General features: G+C 43.4%; 1 non-coding gene and 1 pseudogene across 1 annotated transcript; both read left to right on the top strand.

Annotated features, from left to right (window-relative positions):
• The first annotated feature begins 8,431 nt into the window (after positions 1 to 8,431).
• On the top strand, positions 8,432 to 8,624 carry LOC119733599. The gene has a single exon (XR_005271937.1). It is a non-coding gene; the product is annotated as a U2 spliceosomal RNA (small nuclear RNA).
• A 6,279-nt stretch (positions 8,625 to 14,903) lies between these two features.
• Positions 14,904 to 16,796, top strand: LOC119733440 (annotated as a pseudogene).
• The last annotated feature ends 1,483 nt before the right edge of the window (positions 16,797 to 18,279 follow it).

Genomic DNA, 18,279 nt, shown 5'->3' with positions numbered 1-18,279 from the left:
TTCATCTTTTTAAATTGTTTCACTCCTCCAATTTGAGTAACCGCTTGCGCGACTTGAATTGGAGGGTGATATGGGGGGCCTTGAAAACTTCCCAACGTTTAGGCCATTGGGGCATTGGTGACGGCCAGTGTCCTCGGGTTGGCTGTGCCGCTCCCGAGTCACTGGGCCACGTTTTCTGGGACTGCCCTTTTGTTTACATTTTGTGGGCATGGGTCGAACACATTGGTGGTAAAGCCCTAGCCCGCTATTTTTCCCTGACCCGCTCCTGCGTTTTGTATGGGTCAGGGCTGGAGACCAGGCCAGACTCTCTTCTGGTCTGGTATTTGATTAGCACGGTGAAGTGGTTGGTTTGGTGTTCGCGCTGTGAGACAATAGGGAGCTTTCGTTTTACACGACGGATGGCTCTACGACGGTGAAAATGAGGCCTCGAGCCATCTGCGCATGCGTCGACTTTGAGTGTTCGTCGACCCTCGTTTTCTACGACGGTACTCTGCACGAATCTGCGTTGTGCTGAAAACGGCAACGTTTAGCGCGCGCATATCCAGCTTTGACCTACGACCCAAACTGTTGACGTATTGCAGGCAAGATGGATGCCACAAAAGTGTTGGAGAGTATTTATTCGGTAAGTTTTCATCATCGGTTTAATGTAAATAAATTAATAAGTGGTTGGCCTAGCTGACTGTCACTAGGCCCTAGACCTATCCTATCCTTTCACAGATTGTAAGGTGTCTTGCGTGGTTACTACACAGGTTTGTGATGGTGTTTTAAACTCAGTGTATTTTGCAACTTCGTGAACTTCGAAGTCAACTGTACGTCACCATATTAAAAGTAGGCCTAGGCCTGCCTACAGCATACAGTGTGCATTGAAAATGCTGGGCCTTAAACTTGTTACGAAAAGTATCCTACACAGGCGCCACCGCTACTAACCACTGGCCTAAAGTAAAAGTAATGTAGGCATTCTAATCACGGGCTTGCCCCCCCCCCCCCCAAATAAAAGGGGGAAAAGGATTGGGCAGGCCTAGGCCTAGGCAGGGCTATCCTAGACTTTTTTGGCCTAATTCAATCAACAGATAAATTAATAATTAAAATAAACCCACAATCACAACAATTAATTGATAAAAACTTGTTTAGAAAAAAAATTGGGGCCCTGTTTTTATCCTGCTCCATGAATTAGGTAACAAAGGCCTACAAATGGTTATAAAAATTAGACTTAGTTTGATTGGGCCTACTGTGTAATCACATTTTCAAAATTACAGGAAAGTATGACAGATAAGAAGCCCGCAGGCGAAGAGGATGGTAGAGAGAAGCTGATCAGTAAGCCTACCGATAAGAAGTAAGTTCAAGATAGATTTCAAGATGAGTATGTTATTCACAACCTTGTTCTTATTAAAGTGGGCAATTGCACGATAATTCACATTTCATCTTATTCCCAAATTGACACTTTTCAGAAGTGTAATTTCCCCACATCCGGTATATTTGGAAAATTTGATAGATGTATGTTAATTAGATATTATGTTACACCTTGTCTGGCAGACCAAAAATGCTCCCATTTTCTGTTTGCCACTCCAGCATGCACTGAATTACATCTCATCAAGTTTACCTGAAATTATTGTAGAAAATACATAGCTGATGTCTCCTGACAACGCAAGGGCATACTAACCACACAACTCCGAAAAAATAGCTTTCACATGTTATGTACTGCAACCCCTCTCCTTCCTGCATTCATTGTGTCATCTCAATTATAATTGGTGTTTGAAATGTCTTATCCCATATGTTGGTTTTAGATCCTCATCTCAAGATCTTGATGATTTTGAAGTAAATAAAAGTAACTACTGAACAGCTAAAAACAGCAACCGATAAGTCTGGATGAAATAAGTTTGCGAAATGGGTGCACCAAGTTTCTTTTATCTCAGTCAGTGCAAAATTGTTGAACTGACCATATGCATGTTAATTAAAGTGAAGAACTAAACAAAAAGCCTTTACCGAAACAGGAAATGGCAATTTAGTTCTCCTCCTTGTAGCACAGATTTTGCTAACTTTATTTCCCAGGAAGAAGTCACAATGGAATGAAGGTATGGAGGTTTGTTTACTCCGTGAACTCGTGGTGCAAAACCCCTTCAGGCACAGACATGGGACGCAGGAGAGAGGAAAGGTATGGGAGCAGGTTGCCACAGCTCTCCAACCTCTTACTGAAGCATTCAAGACGGCCATAACCCTCAACCAAAGAACTGTCCGAGATAAGTACAAGGGGCTGAAAGCAAAACTGAAACACGCAAACAACAAAGACAGGGCTGCATCTGGTATCAGCACAGAGGAGACAGATACACAGAGAGAAATCAGAGATCTACTCGAGCAGCTGGATGAGATGGAGTGTGACGCAGAGCTTATCCCATCTCAGAAAAAGGATGAAGAAGAAAAGAAGAGATTGGATGGAGTGGAGATGCAAAAGCTGATGTTGGAAAGATTTTCTGAGACCAAAAAGAGGTATTGTTGACTAGCTATGAACAATTCAAAACCAAATTCAGCTAAAAAGAGATTTTCTGAATATTACTTAGTCTATATTGACTTCAGTGTCTAGACAAGAAACAGTGGAAACCATATCATTGTTTACATGTTTATGTATGCTAACTGGCCAAATAAAATGTTAAATTCCAAAGTTAACTAAATTTTCTAAATCCAAGATAAAGTTGCATAATATGAAAACCCCCATTATAGTCTTTGTAGCATGTGAATTTATTTTGTATTAAACATTGGTCTTTCAGACAGAGTGGTGAAAGTACATGTACCACACCGAGGAAGAGGAGAAACAATGGCACAGAGACTTTCAGTATTCTAGAGAGAAACATTGAGTTAGATCAAGAATTTAGAAAAGAGGAGATGATGAGAAGGAAAGAGGAAGAGGAAAGAAGAAAGCAAGAAGAAAAAGAAAGGAATCTGAGGTTTGAGTTTCTGCAACAGCAGCAATTGCAACATCAACAGCAAATGCAACAACAGCAGCAACAAATGCAGCATCAAGTCCTTCAACAGCAGCAGTTTATGCAACAACAAGCACAGCAGACACAGACCATGATGATGGCATTGCTCAAATCTCTTGAAAAGAAAGACTGAACTGAAAGTTGTGGGTATCCAACTTGGTGCTTGTACTTGGTTACAAGCTTTACCTATGTACATGTCTTTCTGTCAGCACAAGTATATGCAAATAGATATATACCTAACATTTTAAAATTAAAGTTGGTGTTTTACTGTTTCTGTTCAGAAGCTTTACTCATATAAGCAATTTATCACTAATATTATGTTCCGAGGACACTAAAGGCCAGTTCATACTTCACGCGAATTCCACAATGAAGTGAATTTGTCAGGGAAACGTCAAACGTCACAATGAAACCTCAAAATTTGATACGCTTTCGCATTCGCATAAACTGGCAATGACATGTAAATTACAAAAATGTTGTTTTCTCTGCAGAATATTGATTATTGTTAAATGTGTTTAATATTGTGAATAGTCATACCATTTTAATGACAGTGTGACAATTAACTGTTTGGCTTGGAAATCATTTGAATCAAACCAGTACACTATAAAAATTCTCAAATAAAAACTTTCACTAGAATTCTGCCAGACTGCTGTATTTATTATAATTTTCTCACTCTTTGGGTTTACAGTAACATTTGCAGGTACATGTTTATGCATCTTTGACCTTTCAGGTATCATTCTGGCTGACTATAAATCTTATATAACAAATATAATTATTAATAAATAATAAATATGATTGCCATATTATATAACAATAATATATAAAATATAATTCCGAAACATTTTGCATAGAGTCAAATATTACATCTATAACTAGGAGAAGTAGAGCCCTGAATATCCCAAATGGCCAAATTTCACTGATAGTTTGTTTAGGGGTATTTGAATACTTTGAAGCATGTACTTTCATGAACATCTGTCAATTCATGTACTGTGCACTTGAATAGAAAATGACAGTTGTAATGATTAGTCACTATACATTTATTTGACACAAAAATTTTGTAAAGAAAAATTACACCAAAATGTCCAGAGAATAGGTGGTACATTGAAATACAGTTCAAGGTCATTGTGATTTGACAAATAAATCACCTTGTTATAACAGATACATGTACCTTGTATTATCAGTACTGGAAAACAAAGACAAAGAAAGACTTGGGACCTAAATTTTCCTTGTTATAAGCAGGATGTATTAACAGTGCTCTTCTTATTAGTACATGTATTCGACTGTATACTGTATCTTATTTTTGCCCCAAATACATGCACATGACATAATTGCAGTGCTTAATCCAACTTTTATAAACATGTATTTGCTGAATAATTAGAGAATGGTGTTACTATTGTGTTGAACAAAATGGAAAAAAAAGCCAATTTCCTATGTATATTTGGTCATAATGGGATTTGACAGTCGAACAAAGGAATACATTTAATAAATGTTTTGATAAAAAATGAATGCATTCTTGTGTTTCAAACTCAGCAAGTTCTTCAGAAGCTAAAGTATAAAATGTTTGATTTTAACCTCTGAAGAACTCGCTAAGTTCAAAATGTCAGGACGCATTAATTTTGTGATTAATAAATTTCAGGTCCAACCAGTCAGTTAGCAGTTTGCAGCCGTTTTACGTATTTTGCTGTTAATAATTTTGTTAATGAAACAAAAAGATTACATGAACAAATTCTTGTTAAAGTAACACATTAATAAATTCTCGACAAGTTAACTGAATATTTGATTTTTTCTCAGTATGTGTGATGGATAGTGTAACTGTATGTGTTGAGAATCTCAGGAGGGCTAAAAGACAGCCAATATTCAAGCTAACAAACATTTTTCAAAATAAATGTTATTACCATAGCTGCCTCTGCAATTTGACCAACATCTATTCCATAGTGATCGTATCAACATCCTATTATTTTCGAACATTTATCCCATTGCTGACGGGGTCATTTTGAAGGGCAGATTTGATCACCATTTTCTCTTTTAATGGCAATTCCTGTTTAGTTGTACTGCATTAGTATCTACAACTTGATCCCCCCAAAAATAGACTAAGTGCATGTATACATGTAGGTTTATAAGATCCAACAATTGTGTGACAAATGTCAACAAGGTTTTTTTTTTTTGGACAGCTACAAGTGATGGACTTTACCTTTAAACCAAGGTAAGATCAAGAATCACTCTAGAAGATGCACTTAGCTCTGAAAAAAAGGTCATTTGGTTCAGATGTAGCCCTGAAGAGGATGTTGGCGGGAAACATACTCTAGTTGACAGCCTGCAAATACTCCTCCAGCGTTGGTGGCTCCATTCCAAAAAATCTTGAGGTGGTGTTACCATACAAACAAGTATGGGCATTAGTCAGTAGTCCACAAACAGCGTAGATCTTGCCACAAGCTGACAGGCATACTTTCTGGGACTTCTTAAAGTCTACAAATTTAAAAAAGTTGACAATATCTCCAAAAAGCCACTCTACAGTTATACGGACACTTGACATGGACTTGTTGTATGCCTCTTGATCAGGTGTGAGGTTCCCTTTGAATGGTGCTTGCAAGTGTGCTCTTAACGGATATGCCCGATCCCCATAGATGCTCATAACTTGACCAGCTGGACTATATGACCTTTGCTCAAGTTCTGTCAGCAGTCCAGACAACCTCAGCATGTAGCAGTCATGCCTTCGACCCTCTATTGGGCCGAACAAATGGGCAATCATTCCATTAGCAGCTGTAACTGACTGGAACTTAAGAGCATGCAGTCTTTTGTGTCCATTGAACATTACCCGCTGATTCTGTGTCGGGCGGCATATGGGGCGGACTGTACCATCTACAAATCCCCAGCAATTTGTGAGGGCTGCACCCTTATCACTAACTGCTCTAGCATACTCTTCCAGATGCCTTGGACTAAGCCACTGTTGATTGAGAGTCTGGAAATGATGGTTGAACAAGCCGTACAAATGGTCTGTCATAAAGTTTGTGACGAGGCACAGCTGGGGTACAGATCTGCCAAAGTCTTTGACCATATCTCCATATCTGCAAGGATAGGCAAATCTTGACAAGGTTATGCATAGTGCTTCCATTCCATCAACCCGAGTACCATTGGCACATCTAATTCTGTTGGGGACGTGAAGCGCATTCTTCAGTCGAAACAAATCGTTCTTCAGGAATCTGAGAAAGAGATAGAAAGCAAAAACAATCTATGTTGATTTGGCCCAAGGGTTGTAAATGTACATGTATTACAAAATAATCTGTCGCTGGCCTAGAAACCGTTTAAACTAAAAATGGCTAAGTTTGTCAAAAGATGGATGTGAAAATACATCTTTCATTGACGTAAAAAAATCACATACAAATAATTTCTACATTGCACATTACACACTCTGTCATTTTCTGGCTCCAGTGATCACGCAAGAGTCATGGATTAGCCTATAGGTCCGAAATAATGCATTTTCACATAAAAAAGGCCAACTGGACTCTCTTCTTACAAAACATGGCTGTGACGTGGGGCCCAGGGTACGCAAGCAAGCAGTCCAGTCTAGTATAGGCCCCACTCCCCAGTATGGGGCTAACTGTGGCATTTACCTACGTGTACGCACACTTTTTAGTTTGAAATAACAAGTATCATTTTGTTTGGATTTGATTTTCACTTCCTCTCTCCACTTCCAACCCCCCCCCCCCCCGATAGGCCCAAAAATCCAGGACCTTGTGAACTGTAATTTATAAATTATATTTGTCAGTTTACAAAATTAATCAATCATGACCTTGAACTGTGATGATGTAATAAAACTGCTACTCTTCTGCTACTGCTACATAACAATAACATTAACTAGCAGTTTTAATACAATGAGTAACATAGTGCATAGCCTCATAAATGTGGCTGAATTACTGGACTACCTCCGTAGTTACAGCCACACGACATAAAATGGGGGAAAAGGTCTAGGGTTCAAGACTTGTTGAATAGGCTGATCACTGGATAATCGCCATGCATGGTGGATACTGAGTTAGGCCTAGGCCTAGTTACTATCCCGCAAAAAGTGAATTCTGTACCGGTGTCTACAGGGCAAATGCATACACCATACCCAGATGTGTACACACATATCCGTACACATACAGACATATTCATGACGGCAGCCATATTTGGACATTCAAGCAGAATTCAGTTTTGGGGGCTAGGAAACCAGGTCAGTAATCTACCATCATGATGATTATCAAGTGAAAATCAGCCCAATTTCAATAATTCTTGGACCCCAGACCTATCTCCCCATATGGCTAGTGCCTGTGCATACTGCACTGCTAGACTGCCTACCTGAAATATGAGATGCATTCATCGTCGTTAAAGTTGTCCAAATCAAACGCTTCATAATCAAAGTATTTAAAGTCAGGATTGGTGGGCTTGTTGATGTCATACAGCAGCATAAATTCCACTTCATTGATGATATTTAAACAATAACTACCAACTAATGCTTCTCTGACTCGGTGGAGATTCGCCATCGGTCGACGTGCGCCGCAACGAAAGATGTTTATCCAGAATGACCTGCGACCCAGTAAATCTTGCACATGCGCAGTCTGAATACCGAACTCGTTTGGTCATGTGATCAATTACAAGTTCGTCGTTAAAATCGAAAAGAATTGTCCACAGAACGGAAACTTAGTACACGGGACGCGTCATGGTCATAAGTTTTACCGTCGTAGAGCCATCCGTCGTGTAAAACGAAAGCTCCCTATTGTATGATGGCTCACGGCCGGATGCCGACCACGTGCTTCACCGTGTCAAGGCTGCGGTCAAGAACCGCATTCGCTTAGACTTCGTCCGGCTGGACCGGGCCAAGTTCCGCACCATCTGGTGCGTGCGGGGAGCGGTATGTTTCATCAGAGACGACCAACTTGTCTTTAGGTTGTGATTTTGTTTTTTTTTTGCACTATTAGAGCCTTAGGACTTTCGCTCCTTGTTTATCTCGGGCCCCTTAGGTCCTTTTTTGTGGGAGCCTTTTGCTCCTTGTATTTTGGGACCCTTTAGGTCCCCTTTTTGTGGGAGTTTCTTTGCTCCTGGTTTTGGGGCCCCTTAGGCCTTTTTTTACTAAGCTTGGCTTTTTGCTGGCTTTTGTTGTTTAAGGACCGTTCCGGTTCCTTAGGTCGGACCTGTGAGCGTTTTCGCTCTGTTGGTTAGGACCCTTTAGGTCCTTTTTATTGTATGTTTGCTCGCATGAGCGTTGTTGAGTCCGGAAGTTTCATGGTATAGTTTTCTGTTTGTATATTTTCCTGCCAGTCAGTTAGGGTCGTACCCTACCATGGTAATGCGTGGGTAGCGTGGCTACACAGACTGCATGTCTTGTCTTTGTCAAGTGTCTGTTTGTTCTTGATAGTAGGTAAAAGGGTAGGGAGGCTCGTAGCCTCACTTACTAAGGTGTAGTGTGACTACCCTATCCTGGGATCTTCTTTAGGAGGATCCCGAAACCAAAAAATTAGTATCTGTTCTTTTCAGCTTAATATCTGAAACGCTGTTCATTGAACAGCCAGTATATTAAACTGATTTTTGGATTTGGGCCGTGGAATAGAGGCTTGCCTCGTCCCGGCCACGGGTTGGCCCGGTATAGCAGTACATCCGGGATTCGGCCCACTCCCTTCGGGGAACATCAATTAATACAAAAACAGGTTCTGACTACGGTGCCCCGTCGTTAAAGGTTCGTTTTCTTTTGACGTTTTGGTGACAGGGCTTTCACATTGAATTACGGTAAATATTAGTAAGTGTGTAAAGTCTTGTTAAATTATGATGTTGGCGTTTCCATTGATTTCCGTTCAAGGTGTAAAAAAAAAAAAAAAAAAAAAAAAAAGGCTTGGCCACGACCCCTCTGTGTCTGGTTATAAATGTATTGTTTGAGTCTCGTTGCAATATGTTTCTAGGCATCTTCTTCCTTTTCTTATTTGTTATCCCTTTTCCCCCTTGTTTTGCTTCTGATTTGTTTGTTTCCCAGGATGAGTGCTCCTGCCACGATTGGTCGCCAGAGGGCGCCGTAACAGTTGATGGCTTCGCATGCTCATATCGCGTCCGCGCATGTCCTATAAGTTGCCTCGCCGGGGCTGGGATGGCCATTGAATCATCTACAACCGACTGAGGAGACACAAACATGTCTGGCCGTGGCAAAGGAGGAAAGGGACTAGGCAAAGGGGGTGCCAAGCGACACCGCAAGGTTCTCCGAGATAACATCCAGGGAATCACTAAACCAGCCATTCGTCGGCTGGCCCGCCGCGGAGGAGTCAAGCGTATCTCCGGGCTCATCTACGAAGAAACCCGCGGAGTCCTCAAGGTTTTCCTGGAGAACGTTATCCGCGATGCAGTCACCTACTGCGAGCACGCCAAGAGGAAGACTGTCACTGCAATGGACGTGGTGTATGCGCTGAAGAGACAGGGACGCACGCTGTACGGCTTCGGCGGCTAGACACCATATCCAAAAATCAAACCGAACGGCTCTTTTCAGAGCCACCACTATTTCAAAAAAGAGATTGAATCTTGATTTTACTCGATTTCACTTGTCCTTGTCATGTGTGTTCTTAGAGTTGCTTTTCCCCTCCCTATTTCCACTGTAAAACATGTCTGGTCTCCATTTTTTGTCAAAGTCGATAAAGTAATAATTACTGGGTGCTCGTCTCAGGATATAGCGGGGAACGTATAGAGGGATCCGTGACATTTTGTTCGCGAATGGGTGTGTGTGATTATTGTCTTTATTACAAAACAAACATAAACAGCAGCCAGGGAAATCCGTATGTTTGTCACTTTTCTTTTAGGGGTGGGGGAGGGGGTGTTTATTGGGGTTCAATTAATCCCAAGTAGGGGGTGGGAGAAATATTGTAGTCTCAACGATCCCAAATGGATTCTGTTGCCGAGGGCTCATAATACTATAGGCTCGGAAAAGCAGCATTTTCGATTGAAATTTAACGTCTATACTTTTTCAACGTACGGAAATCGTGATCACTGAAGCGTCTCCGCTTGGCCCCCGAAGCACCCAATCGGAAGATAGCCCATTGTTAGGCTTCCAACCTAGGATGCTATGCGCCGGCCTTAAGAGGCGGGGTCCGTTCGCTCAATCTGCACTCAGTTGTGATCACTGTTCATCAAACCATACCCTTGACCATGGCGCGCACCAAGCAGACGGCAAGAAAGAGCACCGGGGGAAAGCCCCCAGGAAGCAGTTGGCCACCAAGGCGGCCCGCAAGAGCGCACCGGCGACTGGCGGTGTCAAGAAACCCCATCGGTACCGACCGGGAACCGTCGCCCTCCGTGAGATTCGCCGCTACCAGAAGAGCACCGAACTGCTGATCCGAAAGCTGCCATTCCAGAGACTTGTGCGTGAAATTGCACAGGATTTCAAAACTGAACTGCGATTCCAGAGTTCTGCCGTCATGGCATTGCAAGAAGCGAGCGAAGCTTACCTCGTCGGCCTCTTCGAAGACACCAACCTGTGCGCCATTCACGCCAAGAGGGTCACCATCATGCCCAAGGACATCCAGTTGGCCCGCCGAATTCGGGGTGAACGAGCTTGAGCACGTTGTGTGCGCAAAAAGAAATAAAACTAACGGCTCTTTTCAGAGCCACTACTTCTTCAAAGAGAGATTAAGTCCAATCCCTGAGTTTTCCTTCAAATAAAGAATAAAGGGCCGTTGATTTTTTTCCGAATTATTATTGTTGATATTCTGTCCAAATACATTCCACTTTTTGGGTTCTATACGTATGCCTCATCCGAAACGTGTTCCAGGCAAAATTGAATTGTTATGGGCATGGTAATAATGATATATATTTCCTATCTGTTTTGACAATTACAGGTACTCGTTCTCTTATTTTCGTCGGTTTTGCGTTACATTGTATGATTCATTATAAATGGATGGTGCATAAGGGGGAAACAACATTTAAAGAAGTATTGGTGCACTACGACATATTAATTCGCCCTCCGCTGGAGATGACTTTATTATTTCCCAGAAATTCAGTAGACAATAATATTTAAGAAGGACACTTATACACGTGTCAGTCTGAGAAAAAGGCTAAAAATACCCTTGCCGGGGGGGGGGGGGGGTCGTGCCGTGCGTGCATTGTATAACTATGCACGCATACCGCTTTCTTCACGCATGGGTAAGCGGTCACTGGCGGGAAAGTGGACGATGCATGGGTGGTCAGAATCCAAGCTGTGCACAATAAAAGCCGGCCAAGACGTGCTGGTCTTTCATTCGATCTCACGATCCGATACATTCCAAGTCCTCCAAAATGGCTCCCAAAGTTAGCGGAAAAGGTCAGAAGAAGGCCGGAAATACTAAGGGTCCGGTTAGCGCAAACAAAAAGAGGCACCGGCGTCGCAAGGAGAGCTACGGCATCTACATCTACAAAGTGATGAAACAGGTGCACCCCGACACCGGAATCTCGAGCAAGGCAATGAGCATCATGAACAGCTTTGTCAACGACGTGTTTGAGCGCATCGCCAGCGAATCTTCTCGCCTCGCTCTCTACAACAAGAAGTCCACCATCACAAGCCGTGAAGTGCAGACAGCAGTACGCCTACTTCTTCCCGGGGAGCTTGCTAAGCATGCAGTCAGCGAAGGCACCAAGGCCGTCACCAAGTACACGACTTCAAAATAGAAATTTTGAAGGCTTCAAAACCAAACGGCTCTTTTCAGAGCCAACACAGTTTCCAAAAAGAGATTTGCCAGTCAGCTCAGTTCGCCCGATCAGCCCATTTCTTAGTTTTTAAAACTAACCTTTTTTTTTATTCTGTTGTGTCCCTTTCACTCTCTCTCTTTTTTTTTTAATATTCTTTTACCCTTCGTGAGGCGAGGGGAGGTAATGCGATTAAAGTTAATCCCTGAGTCTTGTCGTCGTCGTAAACACATAATTTAATTTATGCCACAGCCTTTGTCAATTGGTCATTTCTTTCAATCTCCGGACGAGTGCTTGCATTTTGTTGAGTGGGTTACTATTAAAAAATAAATTAACGTCGCGTGGGATGTTACAAATATCTAGTAAGAAACCGAGGCCAGTTTTAACCGCCGCGTGAGAGCAACGAATCACTGCCATTGTGCGGAGGCTGGTCGAAAGATCATGGGACTTCTTCGGCGGAATAACAATAAAACGTCTTAAAATGGAGGTAAGAATGTTGCATGTTTCTGTGTTTTATCTAGTGATTCCATTACTTTGAACGACGATGACACAGTTGTAATTTTTTGTTCCCTCGTCCCCCGCGTCCAAAATGGATGCGGTGCACCCAACCGTGCGACGGGCACGCCCGTGTCGCGTGATTGGCTACTTGGCACGCTTCAGCCAATCCACCAGAACGCTATAACTAGTGTCGTGTTTTCCAAGTGGGTTCATTCACACACCACCTTTACTGCAGAGTACATTCATCTTCTGTCACTATACTGTCAAGATGACTGGGCGAGGAAAGAGCGGCAAAGCAAGAAGCAAGGCCAAGAGCAGGTCCTCCAGGGCGGGACTCCAGTTCCCCGTGGGTCGTGTTCACAGATTTCTGCGTAAGGGCAACTACGCCCAGCGTGTCGGTGCCGGTGCACCGGTCTACCTTGCGGCAGTGATGGAGTACCTTACAAGAAGAACGATCACCGCCAGCCCAGCCAGCAAAAACCCCCCGACCACAGCGTGATGAAAGGCCGGCCAAATCCGCCAAGGCCGCCAAGACCACCGAGAACTGTGCAGGAGTAAACGACCGTGAAAGTCGCCCAGACCCGTGTAAGCGCCCAGCAAAGGACGGCCCTACAAGTACCGGTGTAGCGGTGCGCCAACCCGGCACATCACAGGGTGTGCAGTTCACCAAGCCCGCCGAGAACCGTGCGGGTGTGGCTCACCGTGCAACCCGCCCAGCCCAACGCACGCAGCCAGCAAAAGCCGGGTAAGCTCGCCGACGGCCGTAAGGGTACAGCCGACAAAGCAAGCCGCAAAACAGTTCCGCCTGCACAGCCAGCCAGCAGTACCGGTAAAACGGGCTGTAAACCCGGCTCGCCTCACCGTGCCAAGCCAGTCTCCACATCAGACCAGAGAACACGGGCAGGCAGCGACAGCGACTCCTGGGCCGAGCTCGGGCCGAGGGGGAAAACCAACAGCAGGAATCGGACATTGACTCGGACCACTCGACCATTTCGATGGCATCATCAAAAAGAGGCCGGTCATCATCGGATTTCAGCGATGGGGAATGAGTTGTGGTGCGGCCATTTTGTTTTCAAAGCGAGATAGCCTTTCTCTTGAGCTCCGTGGACAGGAAACTTGGCCCTGACGAGCAATCATCGCTCGAGGGGCCAATTACCCTGTTCGAAGTACAGTGTGCATTGTCTGAGATGTCGGCGGGAAAGTCCCCCGGTTCGGACGGACTGCCCGCCGAATTCTACCGTTCATTCAACAATGATGTGGGTCAAACCTTGTGCGACGTTATGAATTTTTCTTTCGGGGAAGGGAAATTGGAGTGTTCACAGCGGGAGGGAATCATTTCTTTGCTTTACAAAAACAAGGGGAGTAGAGAAGAGTTGACTAACTGGCGGCCCATATCATTGTTGAATGTGGATTACAAGATCTTGTCCAAAATCCTCGCTACCAGATTACGCAAAGTCCTACATTTCATTGTCGATTTAGATCAAACTTGCTCGGTAGCGGGGAGAAGCATCTCGGACAATGCGCACCTGTTACGTAACGTTCAGGATTACGTCGACCAGAAAAACATGGGCGCGGTGTTCGTGTCTCTTGACCAACAAAAAGCGTTCGATAGGGTCAGCTGGGGTTATTTGAGGCAAGTGCTTGGGCACTTTGGCTTCGGAGACAATTTTTGCAAATGGGTTGATATTCTTTATACTGACATCCACAGCAGAGTTAATTGCAATGGTTTTGTTTCTGAACCCTTTTTCTGAACCCATGGGCCACCATTTGGAAACGCATGTTGTGCACCAAATTGACGAACAAACAGATTTCACTAAATTTCAAGACAGTGCACAACGTGCTGCCCACCGGTGACCGTTTAAGAAAACAATCCAGTGACACCAACGCGCTTTTATTTTCAGTGTTCCCAATAGTCAACAAAAAGACCGAGAATTTCATTTGCAGAGAACTCAGTAGATATAGATATGCAATATGGATGGCGAGAAACAGAGCAAAATATGACCGAATCAAAAGTTCAAGCAGAGATATTATTTATAGTATCCAAAAGTGAATTGTTTTTTTGATACATTTTGTTTGTTTGACAAAATAGTGGAGGGCTAGGTAGTCTGTGGGTAATTTTGGTTTCAATTTGGTGGGAAATCAGCGTATATTTTTCTAAACAATTTGGCTGACTCAATTTTTGTTTTGTTTTGCAAGTAAGAGTGGTTATTTTTTTGAAATTCATGTAATGTAAAGTTTTACTTTTATGATGTAAATATATGTGTAATTGTGTTGGATGGATTATTTGGAAAAATAAACCATTTTTGAAAACGTATCTGTTCTTCCAGAACGCGTTTTTTTCAGCTCCGTGATCCTTCTTCAAAAACTGGAGAGTGGAGGTCCCACCTGTGACCAATCTTATACCAGCAGATAGCTTAGTGCACATAGATTATTGTAGTCATCTTTATTTTTTCATATTTTGCATTTTGAGAGACATTTGAAGGGTTTTTAGTTTCATTTTTTGCTGCCTCGGGTGTGCGGAGTACGCCACACGACAGCACCTTCTTTTATTGTAGTTCTCTTTTGTTCTGGTCTTTTGTTCGGAGCCGTAGCAGCGTGCGGCTCCCATACCTTAGCTTTACGTGGGGCTGTGGCAGTGCGTAGCCCCGTGTAATTCTTATATAGTAGTCTATAGGCCATTTTGTTTGTGGACCGTAGTATAGGCTTTCCTTTTTTTTTGTATATTTCCGTCCCATCTGAGCAAGTTGCTCAGATATATATATATATAGTTCCTGTAGCCCTCATTCTGTATATTACTCCCTTTACTTCTTTCCTGAGCAGGTAGCTCAGGGAGCATTTTTTGGATAAATTTACCGTAGTAGTAGCGAGTAGCTACGCCCCTTATTCCAGTTGTATATACATAACGTCCTTTCCCCGTGCAGATAGCCCGGGACCTTATTTTTTGTTACTTCTTTCGTCAGTCAGCAGCTGTGACTGACGCTTTATATTTTTCTCTGTTTTTCCATATTTCTATTAGAAGAGAGTATTTTTAATCACCATGGCCGATGTCTGGCATAAAGACAAGGCCTTGGAGGTTAAGTTTGAAGATGATACGTCAGCGAAGTCGGTCTTTGACAAGTTCAGAGGAATAGGCATTGAGGCAGCTCGACACTTGTCGGCGATGCAGCCCTTGCAAGGGAATAAATTTGAAGTTGTTTTTAAGAGTGCTCAGGTATGTAAGGAATTTTATCCTAAAGTAGCAGACATAGATGGGTGCACTGTCACCAAGTTTAATGACATTGTCATTGTTACAGTTCACTATGTAAGTATGGCCATCCATGATAGCATTGTTAGAAACATCTTAGGCAAGTTTGGTCAAGTTCTCGCAGGGAGATTCACCACGTATGGGGACAACCCCACTGTATTTAATGGTACCAGGCAGTACAGGATGAAGGTGACCTCCGCCATTCCAACAGTAATTAGGATAGGGGATCGTAATGCCTGGATTTCCTATCCCGGGCAAGTCCGAACTTGTGCCCGGGCAAGTCCGAACTTGTGCCCGTTGTGGCCAACAAGGGCATTATGCCCGGGATTGCAATAACGTAAAGTGTTTTAAATGCTTGCAGGTCGGCCATGTGGCAAATGAGTGCCCAAATAGTACAAAATGCACCTTCTGCGAGGAGGAGGGGCATGGCTTTCGGGCCTGCCCCAAATCCTTCGCCAGAAAAGTTCAACCGGAGAGAGGATGGAGTAAATCAACTACGGCTCCACCTCCTCCTCCTCCTCCACCACAGCCAGCAGGGGAGAGACTTAGCGTGAGTGAGGCGGATGAACAACAACTTCCCGCCAAAGAATGTCCCAAGTGTAAGAAAATGTCCGGGCCTTTTCACTCTAGCATTGTTTGCTTTTCATGCAAAGGTTCTCTTCTTCCTGAATCTTTCAGAGTTCTCGAGTGCGCCCTTTGTAAGGGCACAAATGGTCCACCCTCCCTCGTATGTGACAGGAACATTTGCAGACAAGTAGTAGCCCCTGACCAGGACGACGGGTTTCGAGTCGTTCGGAAGAGAAAGGGTTCCGCAAAACGGACCCGATCACCGCCGGACGCTCCTGCCAGCAAAAAACCCGCTCCTTCTGCTTCGGATCTCTTTGGCTCCAGCGACTCGTCAATGGAGCAAGATCAGGTAAAACCAAAAGGGAAAAAAGCAGTATCTTCTTCTGGTTCTTCCTACTCCTCCTCCTCCTCCTCTGGCTCGTCATCTGACTCGTCGGATGTCGAGTCCGAGGGCGATTCCACCGCCAACGAGGTCGATGGAGTGGACCCTGTGAAGACAGAAAAATGTACAAAACATATTAGCTCGCTGAATCTCCCTGGAATCAGCAAGCCAGCAAGATGCAAAGTTTCGTCCTGTTCTTTTACCTGTCCCGCATGGTCTGGCCTAGTCAGACATGCCTCATCGGTGCACAAGGACACCACACTTACTCAACTTAAGTGTCCCTGGTGCAAGTTCAAAGCATATACGCCAAGCAGGTGGAGCCGGCACATTTGCCGGAGACACGCTGCTGACGCCATCTTGAAACAGGCGGGTTTCTTCAAGAAATTCATATAAATTTTTCCCTTAATTAAATGGCATTTCTCCAGGCATTCTTCCTTTTTAACCTAATGATTACTATTTTTACCCTTAATGTAAATGGCATGCGTGAATTTCACAAGCGCCACCAAGTTTTTCACTTTTGTCTTGATTATGACGTTTGTTTTTTGCAGGAGTGCCATATAACTGGCCCCGAAGATCTGCAACTCTGGAAATCGGAGTGGAAAGGGGACATTTTAGCCAGTTACGGTACTTCTTCTTCTTGTGGCACTGCCATTCTTTTAAATCCACGTTCTTCTTTTAAACTGTCAGATTTTAAAAGTGATTTGCAAGGGAGAATTGCTAGCTGTTTTTTAGATGGGTCAGGTGGTCGCTTTAGACTGATTTCAGTCTATGCTCCTAATGACCCCCTTCATAAAAAGAATTTTTTCAATAATCTTTCCCAGTACTTTACTGGGAATTGTCCATTCATCTTAGCGGGTGATTTTAATTGTGTTCTTAATTCTGCTTTGGACAGAATAGGTACATCTTCTGTCACCTGCGACATCGGTCACCAGGAACTTCGTTCAGTGTGTGACGATTTTAATCTGATAGACCCTTGGAGGACCACCTATCCTGATGATAGATATTTTACTTGGAGAAATGCCTCAAATACCATTCGCAGTCGGCTGGACCGATTTTATATTACTAATTCCTTGAAGTTTATTACCATTTCGCATGTGCCTGTCTACTTCTCAGACCATGATGGTGTTGTTTTTAACTTTAACCCTTCCTCTCTTCCTAGGAGAGGAAGAGGATATTGGAAATGTAATACTTCCATTTTAACAGATGTGACCTTTCAAGAAGCTTTTAAGACAGCCTATTTAGGGTGGCGAACGCTCAAAGAAGGTTTTGATAACGAGTTGGATTGGTGGGAGGATGTGAAGCTCCGTAGCAAACATTTAATTATAGCCCACTCTTGCCGTCTTTCTCAGACCAAAAAAAAGGAGAAAGATCGTCTTCTTTCTTATCTTGAGCGGATCACTTCCCTTCTGAACCAAGGGAGCAAGGATGAGAACCTTCTTGCTGAATATAACAAAGTTAAACTTTCTCTTTCTGAATTAGATGATTTTTTAGCCAAAGGAGCGAGGGTGCGATCCCGCATCCATCGTCTGAATGAGGGAGAGCACCCCTCCAGCCAGTTCTTCAAGACCGATTTTAATCATAAAAAAGCTTCTTCTATTTCTTCAGTTAAGCGCCCTGACGGGACTGTCTCTTCTTCACCCTCAGAAATTGTAGATATTTATAAAGATTTTTATGCTTCTTTGTTCTCGAGGGATGAAACTGTTGACAGTTTCCAATCCTTCTTTTTAGATCAGATCTCTGATACTCTTTCCGAAGAGAATATTAATAATCTTGAAGTTCCTCTTTTGTCTAGTGAACTCGACGCTGCTGTGCGGGGTATGCAGAACGGCAAATCCCCCGGCAGCGACGGTTTGCCTAAAGAATTTTATTTCTGGGACCTCATTGGTCCAGATTTGCTTAGTGTTTTTAACACTTCTTTTGATTTACAGATTTTGGCTAATTCACAG

Source organism: Patiria miniata, unplaced genomic scaffold, assembly GCF_015706575.1.
Source record: "Patiria miniata isolate m_02_andy unplaced genomic scaffold, ASM1570657v1 HiC_scaffold_25, whole genome shotgun sequence".
NCBI lineage: Eukaryota > Metazoa > Echinodermata > Asteroidea > Valvatida > Asterinidae > Patiria > Patiria miniata.
This window is presented reverse-complemented; position numbering and strand designations above follow the sequence as displayed.